The sequence below is a fragment of the Manis javanica genome, chromosome 9, assembly GCF_040802235.1.
Source record: "Manis javanica isolate MJ-LG chromosome 9, MJ_LKY, whole genome shotgun sequence".
Taxonomy (NCBI): domain Eukaryota; kingdom Metazoa; phylum Chordata; class Mammalia; order Pholidota; family Manidae; genus Manis; species Manis javanica.
The window spans coordinates 9,949,563-9,971,053 of record NC_133164.1 but is presented as its reverse complement, the minus strand read 5'-3'; the positions used below and the strand labels follow the sequence as shown (position 1 = coordinate 9,971,053).

Below are 21,491 nucleotides of genomic sequence, written 5' to 3'. Positions count from 1 at the left end.
TCCTGTATTGGGTACATATATATTTATAATGGTTATATCCTATTGTTGGATTGAACCCTTTATCATTATGCAATGTCCTTCTTTATCTCTTGTTTCTTTATTTGTTTTGAAGTCTATTTTGTCTGATACTAGTACTGCAACACCTGCTTTTTTCTCCCTGTTGTTTGCATGAAATATCTGTTTCCATCCCTTGACTTTTAGTCTGTGCATGTCTTTGGTTTTGAGGTGAGTCTCTTGTAAGCAGCATATGGATGGGTCTTGCTTTTTTATCCATTCTATTACTCTGTGTCTTTTGATTGGTGCATTCAGTCCATTTACATTTAGGGTGATTATTGAAAGATATGTACTTATTGCCATTGTAGGCTTTAGATTTGTGGTTACCAGAAGTTCAAGGTTAGCTTCTTTACTGACTTACTGTCTAACTTCACTTGCTTATTGAGCTATCATAAACACTGTCTGATGATTCTTTATTTCTCTCCCTTCTTATTCCTCCTCCTCCATTCTTCATATGTTGGGTGTTTTGTTCTGTGCTCTTTTGTGTTTCCTTTGACTGCTTTTGTGGGTAGTTGATTTTATTTTTTTGCCTTTAGTTAGTATTTGGTTGGTCTGCTTTCTTTGCTGTGATTTTATTTTCTCTGGTGACATCCACTTAGCCTTAGGAGTGCTCCCATCTAGAGCAGTCTCTCTAAAATACCCTGTAGAGGTGGTTTGTGGGAGGCAAATTCCCTCAACTTTTGCTTGTCTGGGAATTGTTTAATCCTTCCTTCATATTTAAATGATAATCATGCTGGATACAGTATTCTTGGTTCAAGGCCCTTCTGTTTCATTGCACTAAATATATCATGCAAGAGAAATAATATTCTCTTCTGGCCTGTAAGGTTTCTGTTAAAAAGTCTGAAGATAGCCTGATGGGTTTTCCTTTGTAGGTGACCTTTTTTCTCTTTCTGGCTGCTTTTAATACTCTATCCTTGTCCTTGATCTTTCCCATTTTTATTATTCTGTGTCTTGGTGGTGTCCTCCTTGGGTCCCTTCTGTTGGGAGTTCTGTGTGCTTTTGTGGTCTGAGCGATTATTTCCTCCCCCAGTTTGGGGAAGTTCTCAGCAATTATTTCTTCAAATACACTTTCTATCCCTTTTTCTCTCTCTTCTTCTTCTGGTATCCCTATAATGTGGATATTGTTCTGTTTGGATTGGTCACACAGTTTTCTTAATATTGTTTCATTCCTTGAGATCATTTTATCTCTCTCTGCGTCAGCTTCTCTGTATTCCTATTCTCTGATTTCTATTCCATTAATGCCCTCTTGCACCTACTCCATTCTGCTTTTAAGTCTTTCCAGAGATTGTTTTATTTCTGTATCCTCCCTCCCAACTTTATCCATTAGTTCTTGCATTTTTAAAAATTAATCAATTAATTAATTAATTTTATTTAGGTATCATTAATCTACAGTTGCATGAAGAACATTATGTTTACTAGGCTCCCCACTTCACCAAGTACCCCCCAAATATCCCTTCACAGTCACTGTCCATCAGCGTAGTAAGATGCTGTAAGATTACTACTTGTCTTCTCTGTGTTGTAGAGCCCGCCCCGTACTCCCCCCACATACATGCTAATTGTAATGCCCCTCTCTTTCTTTTTCCTGCCATTATCCCTCCCTTCCCACCCATCCTCCTCAGTCCCTTTCCCTTTGGTAACTGTTAGTCCATTCTGCTGCTGTTTTGTTCCTTCAGTTTTTCCTTATTCTTTTTTTAAATTTATTTACTTATTTTTATTTTGGTGTCATTAATCTACAATCACATGAAGAACATTATAATTACTAGGCTCCCCCCTTCAACAAGTTCCCCCCCCAACATACCCCTTCACAGTCACTGTCCATCAGCATAGTAAGATGCTGTAAAATCACTACTTGTCTTCTCTGTGTTGCACAGCCCTCCCCGTGCCCCCCCCAACTATACATGCTAATTGTAATGCCCCCTTTCTTTTTCCCTGCCCTTGTCCCTCCCTTCCCACCCATCCTCCCCAGTCCTTTTCCATTTGGTATCTATTAGTCCATTCTTGGGTTCTGTGAGTCTGCTGCTGTTTTGTTCCTTCAGTTTTCCTTTGTTCTTATACTCCACCTATGAGTGAAATCATTTGGTACTTGTCTTTCTCCACCTGGCTTATTTCACTGAGCATAATACCCTCTAGCTCCATCCATGTTGTTACAAATGCTAGGATTTGTTTTTTTCTTATGGCTGAGTAATATTCCATTGTGTATATGTACCACATCTTCCTTTTTTTTTTTTTTTTTTTTGAGAGGGCATCTCTCATATTTATTGATCAAATGGTTGTTAACAACAATAAAATTCAGTATGGGGGGGTCAATGCTCAATGTACAATCATTAATCCATCTCAAGCATAATTCTCGTCAGTCTCCAATCTTCTGAAGCATAACGAACAAGTTCTTACATGGTGAACGAATTCTTACATAGTGAATAAATTCTTACATGGTGAACAGTACAAGGGCATTCATCACAGAAACTTTCGGTTTTGATCACGCATTAAGACCTATAAACAATCAGGTCAAATATGAATATTCGTTTGATTTTTGTACTTGATTTATATGTTGATCCCACATTTCTCCCTTTATTATTATTATTATTTTTATTTTTAATAAAATGCTGAAGTGGTAGGTAGATGCAAGATAAAGGTAGAAAACATAGTTTAGTGCTGTAAGAGGGCAAATGTAGATGATCAGATGATCAGGTGTGTGCCTATGGACTAAGTATTAATCCAGGCTAGACAAGGGCAGCAAAACATCCATGGATGCAGAAGATTTCTCTCAAAGCAGGGGGGGTGAGGTTCTGAGCCTCACCTCTGTTGATCCCCAAATTCTCACCTGATGGCCCCCCTGCGACTGTGCCTGTCTTAGGTTGTTCCTCCCTTGAGGAATCTTACCCGTCTCTGGCTAACCAGTCATCTTCCGGGGCCATACAGGGAAATGTAAAGTTGGTAAGTGAGAGAGAAGCCATATTGTTTGAAAAGGTTAGCTTTTTACTTCTTTGCAGATTTATGCCCTGTGGCTTCTATGCCCAGCACTTGTCTCGAGGTATCTTTACCACCTGGAGGAATTATGATACTCGGTAAATTCGATATGAGGCACGAATTCTATTTAAGGGTTGTAATTAGGAAGAAAGAAGAAAAGCTACAGATGTAGCATATGGAAGGAAACATGGGAGGATTGATTATTTCTTTGACATATCTTCTTGTAGAGTACCTTAAGTATGTATAGGTTTTAAACTACTAACTAATTTGCACACACATATTAACATAATAGGAATACGGTGACATAAACAAAGCAAATGTATAATTACCATCCATCTCCAGTGAAGCCAAGAAAACCATTTAGGCACCCTAGGCATTTGTGAAAATTTGTCTATGATATGATGGATATTGTCCAACTCTACTTGAACAGTCTGAGAGAAATCAGACAAATTAAAGCAGCCCATTTCTGGGATCTGTTCACATCCCATATGTTCTTTTAACCGTAGATAGTCTACAGTCATAAGTTATTGGAGTGCTACACCTTGCACCCCTCCCACCTCCTGGTTGAGTTCCAACAGTACAAATCCGGTCAAATTCGTTGTCTCACTGTATGCACATGCCAGCCTAGACATCTCCCTCCTCATTTCTATGGCAAGTCCAGGAGACGGTGGGCTGGATTCAGCCACAACCGCAGCATCGTCCAGATCCCTGTGGAGGCTTTTTGATGATCATCCCCCGGCACAGGTCCTCCAGAGAGTGCTGATGCTGGAAGCTCCTCCTCATATCGTATCTTAGTTCATTTTCTGGGTATCCAAGCTAGGCCTTGATCTTCTGCATAGAAACAAACAGACCCTTTGCCCACACTTTGACATGCCCTCTATGCCACTGTGCAGAACTCACTGGAGGTCAGCACACCGTAACTGCTTTTTTTTTTTTTTTTTATTAAGAGAAAGGAATATTATCAGAAAAGAGTACCTCTATAGCTGATCATCTGACACCCTTTAAGTGATCAACATTAAGGATATTTAAAGCATGCGTTGATCTTTGATTTACCAATAGTTTTATACTATCAAGGAGTAATCCCCCTTTTCTTTCTTTCTTTCTTTCTTTTTTTTTTTTTAATTTTTAATCTATACTTACGTGAAGAATACTATGTTTACTATTCTCTCCCCTATATCAGGTCCCCCCTAACAACCACATTACGGTTACTGTCCATCAGCTTAGCAAAATGTTGTAGAGTCACTACTTGTCCTCTCTGTGTTGTGCAGCCCACCCTCCCCTTTCTCCCTCCCCCCCATGCATGCTAATCTTAATAGCCCCCTTCTTCTCCCCCCCCCTTATCCCTCCCTGCCCACCCATCCTCCCCAGTGCCTTTCCCTTTGGTACCTGTTAGTCCATTTTTGGGTTCTGTAATTCCACTGCTGTTTTGTTCCTTCAGTTTTTCCTTTGTTCCTATACTCCTCAGATGAGTGAAATCATTTGGTATTTCTCTTTCTCTGCTTGGCTTATTTCACTGAGCATAATACTCTCCAGCTCCATCCATGTTGCTGCAAATGGTTGGATTTTTCCACTTCTTATGGCTGAGTAGAATTCCATTGTGTATATGTACCACATCTTCTTTATCCATTCATCTACTGATGGACATTTAGGTTGCTTCCATATCTTGGCTATTGTAAACAGTGCAGCGATAAACATAGGGGTGCATCTGTGTTTTTCAAACTGGAGTGCTGCATTCTTAGGGTAAATTCCTAGAAGAGGAATTCCTGGGTCAAATGGTATTTCTATTTTGAGTTTTTTGAGGAACCTCTATACTGCTTTCCACAGTGGTTGAACTAATTTACATTCCCACCAGCAGTGTAGGAGGATTCCCCTTTCTCCACAACCTTGCCAACATTTGTTGTTGTTTGTCTTTTCGATGATGGCAATCCTTACTGGTGTGAGGTGATATCTCATTGTGGTTTTAATTTGCACTTCTCTGAAGACAAGCAATGTGGAGCATCTTTTCATGTGTCTGTTGGCCATCTGAATTTCTTCTTTAGAGAACTGTCTATTCAGCTCCTCTGCCCATTTTTTAATTGGATTATTTGCTTTTTGGGTATTGAGGCATATGAGTTCTTTATATATTTTGGATGTCAACCCTTTATCATATCTGTCATTTATGAGTATATTCTCCCATACTGTAGTATACCTTTTTGTTCTATTGATGGTGTCCTTTGCTGTACAGAAGCTTTTCAGCTTGATATAGTCCCACCTGTTCATTTTTGCTTTTGTTTCCCTTTCCTGGGGAGATATGTTCATGAAGAAGTCACTCATGTTTATGTCCAAGAGATTTTTGCCTATGTTATTTTATAGAGTTTTTATGGTTTCATGACTTACATTTGGGTCTTTGATCCATTTCAAGTTTACTTTTGTGTTTGGGGTTAGACAGTGATCCAGTTTTATTCTCTTACGTGTAGCTGTCCAGTTTTGCCATCACCGTCTGTTGAAGAGACTGTCATTTCCCCATTGTATGTCCATGCCTCCTTTATCGTATATTAATTGACCATATATGTTTGGGTTAATGTTTGGAGTCTCTGTTCTGTTCCACTGATCTGTAGCTCTGTTCTTATGCCAGTACCAAATTGTCTTGATTACTGTGGCTTTGTAGTAGAGCTTGAAGTTGTGGAGCGAGATCCCCCCCCAACTTTATTTTTCCTTCTCAGAATTTCTTTGGCTATTTGGGATCTTTGGTGTTTCCATATGAATTTTTGAACTATCTGTTCCATTTCATTGAAGAATCCTGTTGGTAATTTGATAGGGATTGCATCGAATCTGCATATTGCTTTGGGCAGGATGGCCCTTTTGACGATATTAATTCTTCCTAGCCAGGAGCATGGGATGAGTTTCCATTTGTTAGTGTCCTCTTTAATTTCTCTTAAGAGTGTCTTGTAGTTTTCAGGGTATAGGTCTTTCACTTCCTTGGTTAGTTTTATTCCTAGGTATTTTATTCTTTTTGATGCTATTATGAATGGAATTGTTTTCCAGCTCTTGCATTTTTCTCTGCAGCTCCATCAGCATGGTTGTGACCTTTATTTTGAATTCTTTTTTAGCAAGATTGGTTAAATCTATCTCCCCAGGTTCCCTCTTAGGGGATGCCTCGGTTATTCTTATCTGTGTGAAATTCTTCTGCCTTTTCATGGTGATAGAGGTCATCGTAGGCAGTTGGCATATGTGTCAGCTGAGAGAGCAAAGTCCCTTCCTGCTTGACTGTCACATTCCCTTCCTGTGAGAACGGCAACCCCTAGTGGCTTGTGCTGGACAGCTGCATGATGGGGCCTCTTAGTCTGGCCGGGGCAGCTGCAGAGGAGGCTCTGTGTGGCTGCTGTGGGCATGGCTGGTCTTAGGCTGCCGCTCCACTATGGCTGTGCCACAACAGAGTGGGAATGGGCGGGAGGCTGTGTATCTCCATGAGGGGCCTCAGAGCTGCACTGCTGTCCAGCGGGTTAGGACACCCGGCATTCCCTGGGATTCTCAGCTGCTGGGCTGAGTGTGCCAGGATGCTTCTATCCAGTTTTGAGTCTCCTGTACCTTCAAGACTTTCAGAAAGAACTCGCTGTTCTTTTGTCCCTTGGGCGCCAGCTGTAGGAACCCACTCACAGGTTTTACTGTTCTGTTTCCCTAGTATCCGGTGCACCATGCACTGTGTGTCTGCGCTCCTGGTGCAGATGACTTGGGCTGGGTATTTAGCAGTCCTGAGCTCCCATTCCCTCCCCGCTCTGACTACTCTCCTCCCTCCGGGGAGCTGGAGTGGGGGGTGTGCTTGGGTCCTGCCGGGCTGGGGCTTGTATCTTACCCCTTTCCCCAGGCAATGGGTTCTCGCAGGTGTAGATGTAGCCTCGCTGTTGTACTGTATCTTCTGGTCTCTTTTAGGAATAGTTGTATTTATTGTATTTTCTAAAATATATATGGTTTTGGGAGGAGATTTCCACTGCCCTACTCGTGCCGCCATCTTGGCTTCTCCCATTCTTCTTTCATTTTTTAATTGAATTATCATTAATATGCAATCTTATATTGGTTTCAGATGTACAACACAGTGTTTCAACCATTACCCTTATTATATAAAATCCTCACCCCCTCTAGTGCGGTTACTGTCTGTCAACACAGAAAGATGTTATAGAGTCATTGACTGTATTATTCATGGTGTACTATTGTCCCTGTGAGCAACTTATATTATGATTGAGAATTTTTGTTCCCCCTCATTCCCCTCACCCACCCATCCCAGCTCTTCCCCCATGGTAACCACTAGTCACTTCTCAGTGTTTGTGAGTCTACTGCTGTTTGAGAGGTACAATCTTCTTTCTACTCTACACTCTTATAATGTCAAAACTGGCCATGGATAAGAAACCTCTTTTAATCCCTTTAGAGATGCCTGAATTTTAAGGGACAGTGCCCATGTGTTTGCACATTCTAAGTGGAGCTCTAGTTAAAATGCTAGAAGGCTAATGTTTCCTGGAAGAGGGGTGGTCCTAAGGTATGGGAGGAAAGTGCCTCAGTGTCACTGCCTTTCTGAATGTTTACACTGAGACCTGCAGTTTTAGTGGTTAAAAGTTTTAATTTCTCCAGTCATTGGTCATGTGACTTGGACAAGGTAATGAATTTGAGGTAACGAGTACGGGCAGGTCTTGCAGTGGATTTTATTTTTATATTAAACAAAGGACTGTATCCAGTCAGAATGTGGCCCACATTGGTATTTCTTTTCCAGCTTTTTCAAAAAATTTTTGAATTTTGTTTGTTGTCCAGTTTTGTTTTGTAATTTAGAACATTTTTTAATCTTGTTCAGCTTTTATGTTGTATTCGTGAAAGAGTATATATACATCTCTTCTTTCACAACAGGACAAGGCAGAGTGTGTTTATCAGCAATTTATACAATTGTTCGTCAGTACCTTAAAAGACAAGTTTACATGTGTTGTAGAATATGCATATGTATGTTCTAGTTAGTATTTTGTCGAATATGGTAAGTCAGACTGCCGCAGTGTTATTGATATATTCAATAGGCTTTGTGGGCTTATCACTGCTTTAGGCATTTCAGTATTGAGTAGTATCTCTGTGTGTATGTGTATATAGCAATCAGTTTAACTAGTTGTTAGATACTTGGGTGAAATAATGATTCCTTCAGGAGGCTGAAGGTACTGGTTAACATGACTTTCCGTATCTGGGTTTTGGGTATATGCTCCCTTGTTTTTATTAACAGAGAGATGGATATATCATTAGTAGTAAAGTTATATTCCTAGTCACTGAAACTGTAGAAATAAACTGTCTTAGAATATACAGCAAGTAGTTATAGTTTATTCATTTTTACTTTTAATTTTGCAAATCAAAAAGCCTTTTTAAGAAGTACAACATTCATACAGAAAAGGACTTTTAGCAGTAAGTGTATAGTTTGGTGAATTTTAACAAAGTAAACACACCTATGTAACCAATACCCAGATCAAAAAGAGGATATTTCCAGCACAGCAGAAGCCCCCCTGGCTACCTCTCAGTTATTATTCCCCCAAGGGGAACTGCTATCCTGACTTCTGACATAAATTTGTTTTGCCTGTTTTAAACTCAATAGAAATGGGACCACACTGTATGCTTGCTTCTGTGTCTCCCCTTTATTCAGCCCAGTACTTGTGAGGTTCATTTCCTGTTGTGTATACCAACAGTTCTTTCATGCTCCATGAAAACCTAAAACATACACAAAAGTATACAGAATAGAACAGTGAACCTTCACTTTCTATCCAGCTTTGATAATTGTCAACTCATGGTCCTCAGTCTTGCTTTAATTATCCTCCCATCCACTGTCTCCAACTCCAGATTGTTATGAAATAAACCTCAGACATGATATTTTTACCTAGGTGCTTATTATATATATATTTTAATATATTTAGAAGTTTTGTAGACGATGTCTTGGAGTTGGTTGTGCTGAACTAATTTTGTTAGTCAGTGTATGCTTTCACTATACAGGCAGACCTCTTTTATTGTGCTTTGCTTTATCACCCTTTGCAGATACTGAATTTTTTACAAATTGAAGGTTTGTAGCAACCCTGTGTCAAGCAAGTCTATTGGCACCATTTTTGCAACAGTATTTCATCACTTCACATCTCTGTGTCACATTTTGGTGATTCTCACAATATTTCACTTTTTCATTATTTATTTGTTATGGTGATCTGTGATCAGTGATCTTTGATGTTACTATTACAATTGTTTGGGGATGCCACAAACTGCACCCATTTAAGATAGCAAACTTGATAAATGTTCTGACTGCTCCACCAGTCAGTCGTTCCCCTCTCTCCCTCTTCTTAGGCCTCCCTTTTCTCTGAGATTCAACAATATTGACATCAGGACAGTTAATAACTCTAAGATGGCTTCTATGTGTTTAAGTGAAAGAAGAGTCACTTCACTCACTTTAAATCAAAAGCTAGACATGATTAAGCTCAGTGAGGAAGGCATGCCGAAAGCCAAGACAGGCCAAAAGCTAGGCCTCCTGCTCCAGACAGTTAGGCAAGCTGTGAATGCAAAGAGAAAGTCCTTGAAGGACAGTAAGGGAGCTCCTCCAGTGACCACACGAGTGGTAAGAAAGGGAGCAGGCTTACTGCCGAAATGCAGAAAGTTGGAGTGGTCTGGATAGGAGATCAGCCCAGCCACAACATGCCCTAAAGTCAAAATGTAATCCAGAGCAAGGACCTAAGTCACCTCAATTCTAGGAAGCCTGAAAGAGGTGAGGAAGCTGCAGAAGAAATGTTGGAAGCTAGCAGAGGTTGGTTCATGAGGTTCGAGGAAAGAAGCATCTCCATAACATGAAAGTGCAGGAGAAGCAGCAGGTGCTGATGCAGAAGCTGCAGCAAGTTATCCAGAAGATCTGGCTGAGATAATTATGAAGGTGGCTCCACTAAACAGCAGATTTTTCATGTAGACAAAAAAGCCTTTTATTGGAAGAAGATGCCATTGAGGACTTGCATGGCTAGAGAGGAGAAGTCAATGCCTGGCTTCAAAGCTTGAAAGGACAGGCTGACTCTTGTTTTGGGGCTAATGCAGCTGGTGACTTTAAGTTGAAGTTAATGCTCATTTACTGTTCCAAATCCCAGGACCCTTAAGAATTATGCTAAGTCTACTCTGCGTTTACTCTGTAAAACAACAAAGCTTCGATGAAAGCACAACTATTTATAATGTGGTTTACTGAATATTTTAAGCCCACTGTTGAGACCTATTGCTCAGAAAAAAATGATTCCTTTCAAAATATTATTGCTCATTGACAATGCACCCGATCACCCAGGCACTATGATGGAGGTGGACAATGAGATTCATTGTTGTTTTCATGCATGCTAACACAACATCCATTCTGTAGCCCATGGATCAAGGAGTAATTTCAAATTTCAAGTCTTATTATTTAAAAATACATTTTGTAAGGCTTTAGCTGCCATAGGTAGTGATTCCTCTGAGGAATCTGGGCGAAGTAAATTGAAAACCTTCTGGAAAGGATTTACCATTCCAGATGTCATTAAGGACATTTGTGATTCATGGAAAGAGGTCAAAATGTCATCATTAACAAGAGTTTAGAAGGAGTTGATTCTAACCCTCGTGGATGCCTTTGAATAGTTTAAGACTTCAGTGGAGGAAATAATTGCAGATGTGGTAGCAATGACAAGATAACTAGAATCAGAAGTGGGGCCTGAAGATGTGACAGTTGCTGCAGTCTCATGATAAAACTTGCATGGATGAGGAGTTACCTTTTATAGATGAGCAAAGTAAGTGGTTTCTTGAGATAGAATCTACTCCTGGTGAAGATGCTGTGAAGATTGTTGAGATGACAACAAAAAATTAAGAATATTACAATGACTTAGTTGATAAAGCTGCTGCAGGGTTTGAGAGGATTGACTCTAATTTTGAAAGAAGTTCTACTGTGGGTAAAATGCTATCAAATCACAATGATGCTACAGAAAAATCATTCATGAAAGGAAGAGTCTATTGATATACCATACTTCATTGTTTATTTTATTCATAAGTAAGACAAACTTCACTGTCTTTAAGAAATTGCCACAGCCTCCCTAACCTTCAGCAACCACCAGCCTGATCGGGCAGCAGCCATCACCATCCAGGCAAGACACTATACCAACAAAAATATTACTGCTCACTACAAGCTTAAATGATGGTTAGCATCCTTTAGCAATAAAATGTGTTATCATCAGGATATGTATATTGTTTTACAGCAATAATGCTATTGCACACTTAATAGACTACAGTTTAAACACAACTTTTATATGCAGTAGGAAACCCAGAAATTCATTTGACTTGCTTTATTGCAGTATTCACTTTACGGCAGTGGTCTGGAACTGGAGCTGCCCTATCTCTGAGATATGCCTGTATAACTTCAGGATATTTTTTCTCTATAGGGAAGTTTTATTAAAGTATAGGTTTAGTATGTATTATTTATTTTTTTAGTTCTCTGGGGGATCTCCCTTTAGACCATCTTATCTGCCACTTTCTCTCAAGTCTTTTTTAATCACTCCCAATTTCTTTTTTATTTAAAATTTCTTATTTCACCTTCTATTTCTAAATAGTCTTTTTTTTGTACTTGCTTTTGTGCGACTTCTAATGTAACCTTCATTCCTAAAATTAATTTTGATAGATTTGCTATTCTTTCCTGAATTCTACATTTCATTCTTTAGTTCTAGTTTTTATGTCTGTTGTTCTCTCAAATCTTCTACTATTTCATTAATTTATTTTAGCTCATTTTGAAGTATTAGTTTGTGGTTTTCATCTGTTTTGTGGACATGTTTTAAACTTTATTTTCATCGTATTTAGGGATGTTACTGATGTAATCCTAACACCTTTCCCTTCATTTAACTTTGAGATTTGACTGCTTTCCTTTTTGTTACTCATTTTCATGTAAAAATTAGTTTGCCCAAACTTCTAGGTGGGAGGAGAAAGCTGGATACCTTTTTAAGCTTTTCATTGTTAAAAGCTCTCTTTTCTATTGTTTTCCAAAGTGTTAAAAAATATGGCGTTGTACTTTCTGAGATCTCTTGGGTTCACTTTTTATCTGGACCTTGTTTTACCTTTGCACCCATGTGCCTGCACTGGTCAATTTGGATTCTACTCCTTACAGTTTCATCTTGGTGTGAGCCTTGATTCTGTACTGTTGCTAATTTTTGCTATTTTCATTTTCTCAAGTTTATCAGATACCTTTACTTCCATCTGCCTTGCTCTGAACATGCTGATATTATGCAGATCTTGGGGCTTCCTGTGTTGTGGGGTGGTTTCCCTATCCATTTCTGTTCTGATGTGTGTGGACATAGCTTGTCACTTAGTTTTGTTGTAGCTGTTGTTTAAAACTTTAGTTTTGTTACCCTGTTTGTCTGGGTGGGTTTGGGAGGGTTAAAAACAATATCACCATCACCACTATCTTCTGTAATATACTTAAAAAAGAATTGTTCTGTGGCTTACTAGACCCTGCTGAGATAACTCTGTGCTGACAGGTAAGTATGGATTATCTCCTTATGCTTTATCAATGAAACTTAGGTCAATTGATCAGAAATTAACAAATCTACTCATAGAGTCTTTGAATTTCATGAATCTTCAGTAGTATCTCACTTTTAAATTGATGTCTGTGCTGGAGACTCTACTCTTTGATATCTCACTCTTGGGGGAAAAATGAGCTTTGATTTATTTTTCCTTTGTTCTTTAGATTTGAGATTTTTATGTTTTTCATTCCCAAGTAGGTCTATGTGGTTGCTTGTCATTGCTCCCCCTCCGTCTCCACCAAGTCCTGCTGCCCTTCACAAGAAGAACCACTACCTTTCAGTCTGTATCTTAGAGTGCCAGGCACAAGGGTAAGGGGCATTGAACCACTTGGGCTTTCAGTAACTGGTCAGCTGGTCAGCCTGGTCTGGGTATGTACTGGCATTCAGAGAGCTGCTAGTAGCAGTTGCCTTCTTTAGTTTTAGGAGTACTGATGGGCAATTCTTATCCTGCAGTTGCTGTTACTGCATTATCAACCAATGTTCATTATATTCCTATAAAACCCGAAGCTAGAAATTCTTAACTGAGGTTATCCCTTCACTGAAGGTTTCTTTTGGCCACCAGAGAATCTCTTTAGATTTTAAAAATCTACTAGTTTTAAAGATAAAAACATCTTTAAGGAGATATTTTTCTATCCCATCCTTTGGAATTCTCATTTCTGGTGGCAGAGAAAAGTAATAGAAAGAAAAGTGAAGATACAAGAACGGGCCTCTCAGTTCAGGTCTGTGAGCAGCAGTGGTTTGATTTGCACAGAGAACATCAGAGTTCCTTCAGAAGTCCTCACTTACCTTGTTGGCTTTTTAGAAGTTGTTTTTGTGAAAATATGTGTAACCCATGTAAGTTCATCTCAACCTTTTCCACAGAAGATCACCATGGTATCTGTGTTCCTCCAAATGTACTTGGAAATTAAATGCATATCTCCTGAAGCATGAACTGTTATAACATTGTAAGTTTCCAAGGAAAATAAGACTTTATCCAGGACCTGAAATGCCTTTACTTAGAGTTAAAAAGGACTTCATGATGTTCACTCCCAATTTCATTTGCCATCTTTCTAAAAGCCAGTAAATTGGAACTGTCTTCCGTGCCCGTTGCAAATGTCTGGAGAGCATACTAGAGCCTCCTATAGCTGCTTCAACAGGTGACAGTAACCAAGCTGGAACCCAAGCCCCCTGATTAAAGACATCCAGTCTTTCTATCTGTCATCAAATTTTTCTTAATAGCATTGTCAAAAGGAACCAGAAGTATACATGTATACGAAGAAGAAAAAAAAACCAAGATGAATAAATCTACTTCACCAAACATAAATTACTTTATGCCAATGGAATCTCAGCACTGATACCTTGTTGTGTTTCAGTTTTAAGGATTGTTCCCCCTGTCTTTTGTACCATCAGTTTTTTACCTCTCTTCTCATTGCATATGCATATCGTTCTCATATGCATACCCACACATGCTATAATGTCTCTCATCTTCTAGTTCTCTCTCCTTAGTAGCAAAGTCCTTGGAAGAGTTGTCCATACTTTCTATCTCCAGTTCTCCTCACTGACTCTTCACAATTTCTACCTCAAAACCTTGGAATGGTTGTCTATATTGTTAGAGAGGGTATGCAGACGTCCATCACTACATTGATGGTAATTAAGCATTTCCACGGATGCAATTTTGCCATTTGGCTTAACTCCAAAACTTTATAGTGTCCTGGAAGAAAAGGACTCAAGGTGAGCTTCAAGTCCACCAGACCTTTAGCTTCTGAACTTAGAGCCAAAACTCCATCTTCTATCATGGCTTTAAACAAAGGTCTGACTTTCTTATTGGTGGTTTCCAATAAAATAAATAGTCCCCAACCCACCCCCACCATCCAACATACAAATTGTTTGCTCAGTTCTTCCTTTGTCATAAAGATGAAGCATTATCTCACCATCCAGTTTGGACTGCTAATCAAATTCAAAATAGCTTTTCATTTCCCTGTGGTTATAGATTTCACCATTGTAACACCCATGAATAAGGATATTTCTTTGCTTGAATTGGCTACATTCCAAACAGCTAGTTGACCACTGCCAGCCAGTGAAGTCCAAAGCAGCAATTAGTGTATCCATTGCCATTCTGAAGATGAAATGCATCTGGATGTGTGCAACCTTCATATGACTCAGACTCTGATCAGAGAAAGAATGATCATGCCAGAAAGCGCCCAGATGCCACACAGGGTGTAATGGAGCTACAGGCTCTGTGGGTGTGAGCAGGCTTGCAGGAGGAGTGGAAGTAAGGCCTACTGAGAATCTCCATTGTTATTTTTTTTTTTTTGGTATCATTAATCTACAATTACATGAGGAACATTATGTTTACTAGACTCCCCCCATCACCAAGCCCCCCGACAAACCCCATTACAGTCACTGTCCATCAGCGTAGTAAGATGCTGTAGAATCACTATTTGTCTTTTCTGTGTTGCACAGCCCTCCCCATGCCCCCCCGACATTACACATGCTAATCATAATGCCTCTTTCTTTTTTTCCCTCCCTTATCCCTCCCTTCCCACCCCTCCTTCCCAGTCCCTTTCACTTTGGTAACTGTTAGTCCATTCTTGGGTTCTCTGATTCTGCTGCTGTTTTGTTCCTTCAGTTTTTTCTTTGTTCTTATACTCCACATATGAGTGAAATCATTTGGTACTTGTCTTTCTCTGCCTGGCTTATTTCACTGAGCATAATACCCTCTAGCTCCATCCATGTTGTTGCAAATGGTAGGATTTGTTTTCTTCTTATGGCTGAATAATTCCATTATTATGTACCACATAATATTGTGGTACATATATTATATATATATGTACCACATCTTCTTTATCCATTAATCTACTGAAGGACATTTAGGTTACTTCCATTTCTTGGCTATTGTAAACAGTGCTGCGATAAACATAGGGATGCATCTGTCTTTTTCAAACTGGAGTGCTGCATTCTTAGGGTAAATTCCTAGAAGTGAAATTTCTGGGTCAAATGGTATTTCTATTTTGGGTCTTTTGAGGAACCTCTATACTGCTTTCCACAATGGTTGAACTAGTTTACATTCCCACCAGCAGTGTAGGAGGGTTCCCCATTCTCCACAACCTCGCCAACATTTGTTGTTGTTTGTCTTTTGGATGGTGACGATTCTTACTGGTGTGAGGTGGTATCTCATTGTGGTTTTAATTTGCATTTCTCTGATGGGTAGCAATGTGGAGCATCTTTTCATGTGCCTGTTGGCCATCTGAATTTCTTCTTTGGAGAACTGTTTGTTCAGCTCCTCTGCCCATTTTTTAATTGGATTATTTGCTTTTTGTCTGTTAAGGTGCATGAGCTCTTTATGTATTTTGGATGTCAACCCTTTATCGGATCTGTCATTTATGAATATATTCTCCCATACTGTAGGATACCTTTTTGTTCTATTGATGGTGTCCTTTGCTGTACAGAAGCTTTTCAGCTTGATATAGTCCCATTTGTTCATTTTTGCTTTTGTTTCCCTTACCCATTGTCATTTTTAATAGAAGCTCATCTGTATATTTGTTGTCCCCTTTTCTTAGGTAAATGCTAGAAAACTACACTTACTTTTCTCTACTTTGATTTTTTGCTTACAGTATATCCTGGCAATCACCCCACTGTTGTATGTATTTCCCCCTTTCTTTTTTACAGTGCATAGTACCCTATTGTATAGATGATTTAGAACATTTCAAGAGGGAATAGGGCTATGACAAAGATTCAAAGCATGGGAAACCTTTTGGAAGAGGAGGCCTTTTATTTAATTTTTTAAATTAAGTATCCTTGATAAACAATCCTATATTGGTTTCAAATGTACAACACAGTGGTTTAACAGTTGCCCATATTGTTAAATCCTCACCCCTTCTAGTGTGGTTACTATCTGTCAACATAGATAGGTGTTACAGAATCATTAACTATATTCTCCATGTTGTACTACCATCCCGTGACCAGCTTATATTGTGATTATGAATTATTGGGAAGGAAGCCTTTTATTTTGCCAACTGCATGTAACTTGAGGGTCCCAGAAGAGGCTGAGAGGATGGTGCCAGCAGAGAGAGAGCTGAACATCATTATCACAAAATTGCTGTTGGTCCTACATTAAAAACCTCTGTTCTCTGAGCTCAAGAGGAGCTGGAAGGATTTGAAGAAAGAAATAGGTATTTTTCTTTCCTCCTAAGCTTCCTTATTTCATATACTTCTGTTACTCCATTAGGTTTTAAAGCAAGCCCAGATTTAACCTGGAGTACTGCTGTCTCTCACAGGAGAGAGATCTAAGAGTATCAGGGAAGTCCTGCTTTCACCAGCAGGAAACCACTTTTCTGATGGCTGTTGTTTCTCCTCTGAGCCCTGGAATCAGCTCACTGGGCAGATGACATGTCCCTTGAGAAGTCTTTGAATTGAGTAGAAAATGAAATGACTCCAAAGCCCTATTATACACTAGGTCTTTAAAGTTACTCTAGTTCATTTCCCATCTCACATTTTGCTCACATTGTCCAGTAAATCTTAGTAAAGACAGTGCTGCAATGAGCACTTTGATAGCTAGCAACATACACAAAGGCAACATCTGGTGCAGTTCATCGGACAGCAATAAAGGAAAATAGAACATAGAGGATGTTTGCTCTTCTGTTTACCCCTCTGTCATCCCTCTTCCTCACTTCTCCTCAAAGAGAAGACTTGCGAATATGCTTAGTCATGGTCAGTTGACTTAGTCACATAGAGGGTGGTGCTTTTAGTGAGGACACACAAAGCCTATATGAGGAAGATTGTGAAATAGTCCTGAAAAATCACAGAAGTAGGATTAAACAGAAACATATTCTTGTTCTTGTATAAGACCAATCAATATTATAAATATATCAGGTCTCCACAGGTTAACATATACATTTAATGTTACTCCCCAAAAAGATGCCAGCAAAATATTTCCTGGCACTGGATCCTACACTTCATATGGAAAAATAAATAAGCAAGAATACCCATGAACGTCTTCAAAGGGAAGAATAGTAAGAGTGGAAAGGCCTTACCACATATTAGAAGTTACTATAAAGACCCTATTATTAAAACAGTGTGGGGCATATAAATCAAGTATAAAAATCAAACGAATATTCATATTTGGACTGATTGTTTATAGTTCATAATGCATGATCAAAACCGAAAGTTTCTGGGATGACTGCCCTTGTACTGTTCACCATGTAACTTATTCACTATGCAAGAATTTGTTCTCCATGTAAGAACTTGTTCGTTATGCTTCCGAACATTGGAGACTGACGAGAATTAGGCTTGGGGTGGATTAATGATTGTGCATTGAGCATTGACTCCCCTATACAGAATTTTATTGTTGTTAACAACCATTTGATCAATAAATAGGAGAGATGCCCTCACAAAAAAAAAAAAAGTACACACTTCCAATTGTAAAATAAATAAGTAACTGGGATGTAATGTATAGCATAAGGAATATAGTCAAAATATTGTAACAACTTTGTATGGTGATAGCTGGTACCTAGAATTATCATCTATATAAATGTTGAATCACTGTGCTGTACACCTGAAACTAATGTAATACTGTGTGTCAACTACCCTTCAATAAAAAATAATTATCTACAAAAAAAAAAAGAATATTAAACTTCATAACAAAAAAAGAAAAAAAAACAGTGTGGGGTGTTGATGCCTGGATAGATGGAAAAACCAATGGAAATAGTTCTAAGTACATAAGAAAATTTAGCATATGACAAAGGTAGCATTTTAAATCATTGAGGGAAAAGATTAAGCTTTAAAAAATGGTGTTAGCACGACTGGAGAGTTATTTGAAAAAATAGTTATATTTGGATTTATGTCCCTTAGTTTACATTAAAATATACTCTAAGTAGACCCATTATTTTAATGTAAAAAAATAAAAACATAAGTTCAAGAAAAAAACACGTTCATTTCTTATAACCTGGACATGAGGTAGTAAGCCTTTCTATTATAATTCAAATTCCAGAAGTCACAGAGAATGATTGATACATTCAAATATATCTCTATCTGTTTATCTAATACCTATCTAATATCTAATGTATCTATCTACATATACATACATGTGGAAAGATAGATACAAAATTTTGCTTGGCAAAACAAAGTCAAAAGACAGTTGAAAATCTGGGAGAAAATATTTGCAGCTTAAATTACACAAATAACTGATTTCTATTATAGATATTTAAACTCTCCAGTCATGCTAACACCATTTTTTTAAAGCTTAATCTTTTCCTTCAATGATTTAAAATGCAACCTTTGTCATATGCTAAATTTTCTTACGTACTTAGAACTATTTCCATTGGTTTTTCCATCTAGCCGTCTATAATATCTATTACAGATATTAAAAAAATAAAGAAAAGTGTTAATAGATGCTAAAACATGGGTGAACCTCAGAAATATTATGCTAAGCAAGAGAAGCTAGTCACAAAAGATCACATACTGTGAGATACCATTTACATAAAATATCCTGAATAGGCAAATCTATAGATAACAGTAAAGACAGTGGTCACCTACAGCTGGGTGGGGTAGGTGTGGGGGTTAGGAATGAGGGGTGACTGCTAATGGCTATGAGGTTTCTTTTGGGGGTATTAAAAATGTTCCAAAATTGTATTGTGGTGATGGTTGCAGTCTGTAAATACACTGATCATTGAATTATACACTTTAAATGGGTGCACTTTATGGCATTTAAATTATATCATAATAAAGCTGTTAACCAAAGTTAAGATAAAAACCCAGTAGGAAAAAGGCCAGAAATGTTAAGAGATAGTTCACAGAGGATGAAAGGGAGATGCAAATATTTGAAAAAATACTGAGCATCACTCCTCATAAAAGAAATACAAATTAAAATATATTGAAATACTGTACATATATTGGTAGTGTTGGGAGACAGTCTCCATGTGTTTTTACACATCTTGTGACAGCTTTTGTTCTCAACTATCTATTCAAGGATGTGGCATAGCAAACAGCCTGAGAGGGACAAAAACAGCATATCCCTCTGTGACAGAGCAGATCTGTTCTCTAACCAGGATAATAAAGGGAATATTTTCCTTTGGAGTAAAGATTGGGCAGGCTTCTTTTTGAGCAGCCTCTTATGGACTCGGGGCTTCCCAAGCTCAGTGATCCTCTGTCACACAGACCCACCTGGGCCACTCCTTGTCATCCCCATGGGAATCAGGAGGCAATGTGAGCTGATGCCAACATAAAGCCCAGGCTCCTGCTATGCCATAAATAATAGATTCTCTTGTTTCTGACCTAAAAGTCTACCATCTTTTTGCAGCAACCATAAAGGCTAGCTTGTTAGCATGCAAGGAAGGTAAATCTCACACCCTTCCCACTTTTTGCTTGGCACAAGTCCAAAAGCTTGACAACACACTCTGTTGGCAAGCCTGGGGAGAAATGGGCTATTCTTACCCATTGTAGGTGGGATTGCAGAATAGCAGAACCCCTCTGGAGAGAAAATTTGTCAGTATTTAACAAAATTATGGGAGCATTTATGCTTTGCCTCAGTCATCCTTCTAGGAACCTAGCTGAAGATATACCTCCACAAATTCAAAATAAGATATACGCTCTCCGTGCACTGTGAAACTTTGTGATAGGAGAAGCTTGACAGCAAAGCCAGGTTTCCATCAGTAGAAGACTGGGTGGATAAACTGGGGCATAGCCATACATAAACACATTTATATATACTTGCACATATGTGTATGTTCTTATTTTTGTGAAAAAATAGGAAGAATAAACAAGATCTTTTTAAAAATGGAAATGGTCACATATACAGGCTGGTAGAATGGGTATAAGGAATCAGGGTGGGAGCAAGAATTTAATCCTCTGAGTATCCTTTTTACAGTTTTGACTTCTGAATTTTGTAAGTGATTTAAATATTAAAAAAATAAAATTAAGGAAAATAAGGAAAAAAAATCCTAAAATTGAACATGAACAGAAACAAATGAATGGAATTGAATATAGAACCTAATCACACTGAGAAAATAATTACTTGAAGTTACTTGAGAACATGAAACACTGTGACATCTTCCACACATAAACTCTAAGGACAAATAAAACTGCAAAGATATTTTTAACTGCATTCAATAAATATATTGTTATTAATATTGTCCTTGTACTCATGTATATTAAAAATATTATAAAAGAAATATACTTTTGCATATTATAAAATAAATAAATAAATACTAATATTACTAGAAACCAAGATTTCCAAGTTAAGAAGATAAGGAAAAAAGCACTGTGTTAACTTTGAATTGGAACTATCAAAATAAAGTCATGATACATATATTATATATACATATGTATTTACAAATATACGATATACATATGTTTATATATTTACAGGAGATACATGTATTAAGTAAATAATTACACATGTAATTACAGTGGTTAATTACACGTGTAATTACAGTGGAATGGAGCCTAGCATTTATCCAAGAGTTTGCACCACCACCGTTCAACACCTGCAGTTCCCCATACTAAAAAGCAGCCCTGCTTGAAATGTAGCCACAATACTAAGTGCCCACCACAAGGAGTGAGTGCTTAGAGTGAGGGCACCTTGTGCCTAGAATGAACAACTGACATCATGCCACATGTGTGGGGACGTTCATTTTCTAATGGCAGGAATTAAACCTTGAGCGCCAGTGGTGAGTTTCCCAGTCATGTTCTAATAATCAGTGAGTGGGCATGCCTTTCCCAGACAAGACTGAGAAATGCTCTGTATCTTCCCATCTCCCTCTAACAGAAGTCGTCGTGCTTTGGAGTTAAATGCTGTTGTGAAAGGAACTGACAGCTAGTTCTCAGCCCCTAATTTTAGTGGGAAATAAATGTCCTGTGAGATCTTGAATGATGGTGTCACTCATCAAAATTGGTCCCACACCAGTGACTGAATTTATAGTAGAAAAATCATGAGCTAGATCTAAAGCAGAA

The 21,491-nt window shown here is 38.4% G+C and overlaps 1 long non-coding RNA gene and 1 pseudogene across 1 annotated transcript in view; one reads left to right on the top strand and one right to left on the bottom strand.

Annotated features, from left to right (window-relative positions):
* The window catches only part of LOC108402013 (uncharacterized), a 69,779-nt gene that overhangs the window by 38,886 nt on the left and 9,402 nt on the right, over positions 1-21,491 (top strand). The window lies entirely within an intron of this gene.
* LOC108402014 (asparagine synthetase [glutamine-hydrolyzing] pseudogene) lies at positions 12,958-14,516 on the bottom strand (annotated as a pseudogene).